We start from the raw sequence: 3,000 nt of genomic DNA, 5'->3' as shown, positions 1-3,000 counted from the left end.
TTGAATTCAGCCCAGGATTCTGTTTTCATTAAGAATCCCTCACCAAATCGATTAGGAAATCGATTGGCTCGAGACCAGGGGCTCAGGAACCAATCAATCGATTTACCAATCGATTGAATTCAGCCCAGGATTCTGTTTTCATTAAGAATCCCTCACCAAATCGATTAGGAAATCGATTGGCTCGAAACCAGGGGCTCAGGAACCAATCAATCGATTTACCAATCGATTGAATTCAGCCCAGGATTCTGTTTTCATTAAGAATCCCTCACCAAATCGATTAGGAAATCGATTGGCTCGAGACCAGGGGCTCAGGAACCAATCAATCGATTTACCAATCGATTGAATTCAGCCCAGGATTCTGTTTTCATTAAGAATCCCTCACCAAATCGATTAGGAAATCGATTGGCTCGAAACCAGGGGCTTAGGAACCAATCAATCGATTTACCAATCGATTGAATTCAGCCCAGGATTCTGTTTCATTAAGAATCCCTCACCAAATCGATTAGGAAATCGATTGGCTCGAAACCAGGGGCTCAGGAACCAATCAATCGATTTACCAATCGATTGAATTCAGCCCAGGATTCTGTTTTCATTAAAAATCTTCACCCCAATCGATTGCCCAATCGATTGGCTCAGTGAAAATCCTCATTTTTAGTTGTATGATTAATTGCTCATGAATCTATCCATGTCTTGTTTTATCATGTGTTAATTAGGAGATCGAGAACTGCATTTTACCTTCATTTTCATTGGCAATGTACTGTATGAACTTTTCGCATATTGAAAATCCTGTTAAGGTGCATGCTTAGTTAAAAAGTTGTTTTGAGCATTCAAAAACTTAATTGCTATGTGTTAACTGTTATTTTCGGTTGGTGACCTTTACAATTATTGTGGAAATCTGGGCTTTGCCCTCAGATGAGAGTCAGGACGATCCTACCGGTTCTTACCCTACGGACGGAAATGGAGATGGGAACGCTTGACTGCAGCTACGTTAGGAGAATCTCACGGGGCGCGTGGAGATTAGTCAGGGTGTTAAGTTGTGTTGCAAAATGATCAGATTAGGTTGGCATAGAGGGATCAGATGCCTTTCTTTTGTATTGAATTTATTTTAAAATGGAAGACTGTACCTATACTAATATTGTCAGCTTGACATGTTATTTTCGATGGGTTACATGTACCATTTGTTGTTGGGTAAATGGTTTGGATTTATAATAGGAGTAACTTTTCCGCTGCCTGTAAATTATAATGACTCAATTATTTATCCAAAGGCATTTCTTTATTTATTTCTCTGCTTTATTTTAAATTCTTTTGAAAAAAAAAAATATACCCTCGCTTTGAAAAACGGGGTGTTACAGACACCATAGATGTATATTTACAAACATGGTAGACGCCAACAAAAAGATAAATAATTGAGAGAAATATTGAATTATTTTGAATTGATTCAATGAGAAAACTTGATTATTATAGTGAATATATGATACTTTAAATATTGATCATAAAGAAATTAACAAATTTTAACTAACTTTTAGTAAATACATATTAACCAACTTATAACTACCTATAACCAACTCTTTACAATATTTCACACTAACACATTGTTTGTTTGTTTTATTTTTTTATTTTTGGTTTTGTTTCACTCTTATTAATAATGATTTTAGTTAGACTAGGCACAACAAATCTTTTGATGCTTTGATTCAATGTTATGGTGTAACTATTAGGGTGTTCTAGAACATAAATTAGTCTTATTGTTTTGAGTGACGCCAAAACTAGGCTTGTCTAGATTATATGGTGAGTATATGCCTTTGTTGGTTCTCAATCTCAAACTCTTGCAAATGAAATTTGAATCATAAAGAGTTCATGAAAAATCATGTTTTAGCAAGCATAAACTTTGTTACATGTTCATAAATATTTGCATAATTTGTAATGCATTAAAAACCTTTCATAAGTGATTTTTAACTTTGTCAGTCAACCTACAAGCTTGTGAATCGACTCACTCTCTCTAATTGTAAAAATTTGTATTCATGAAATGTGGGAGTCAAATCACAACTTCTGTGAATCAACTCGCCATGCTGGCAAAGTTATATTTTGCCAATTTTATTAAAGTTGTGATAGTTACAAAGTTGTTATTTCAATTAAGAAACATTAGTATTTTGTCAATCTTTTCATGCATCATATATAAAAAATGGTAAACCTTTTGGAACTTTAAGAATAATTTCAGCCATTACAAATCCTTTGTGCATTAAAGATCATAATATAGATTGAAAACTCTTTCTTATTCAAATTGGGTTTGCAATTGAAGTTTTGTGAGAAGAAACAACATAGAGGAGATATATGTGTTGGGGATATTGATCTTGGGGGATATTATTCCATACGCAAATCATCAAGGGGATATTGATTGATCTTGTGTTGAAAGATTGAAGTGGGGACATCTTCAGTTTTGGCTATAGATGTAGTTTCTCTACGAAGTATCTTGCAAGGGTTGTTCAATATCTTGTTCTTAAAGATAGGGTAAAGATTTATGTGGAGGGTTGTTTCAAGAATATGGTTCGTGAGCATTTAGGAAGAAGAAATTGGTGCACATGTTGTAATAATTGTCGACGGATCTTGTAAATACTCAAATCAAAATAAAGGAAAAAATTATCATTCTTTGAATAAGGATTGAATGCACTCTATGTGTTAAGACGAAGTAGAGGAACAAGTATAAATTGTTGCATGATTTTCTCTTTACCATAACTCAGTAACTTCGACAATTTCGTTGTTTATTGATTTTGTTTAATATTTTCTATTTTGATTGACAAAAAGACTAAGAACTTAGAAATTTTTGTTTTGGATCAATATTATGTTTTAATTTGTTGAGATAAAATCTATCTTGTAATATTCTCAACATTAGAGATTTGATCCATTGTTGAAAGTTGTGTTATTCTTTTTCTTCTATCAATCGTGCGATCATTAAATGTTTAACATTTTTCACTAGTTTGATTGAAGATCAAATATATTTAGAAC

Source organism: Cicer arietinum, chromosome 2 (genome assembly GCF_000331145.2).
Source record: "Cicer arietinum cultivar CDC Frontier isolate Library 1 chromosome 2, Cicar.CDCFrontier_v2.0, whole genome shotgun sequence".
Classification (NCBI taxonomy): Eukaryota; Viridiplantae; Streptophyta; class Magnoliopsida; order Fabales; family Fabaceae; genus Cicer; species Cicer arietinum.
The sequence above is the reverse complement of the archived record's forward strand: the minus strand, read 5'-3'. Positions refer to the sequence as shown.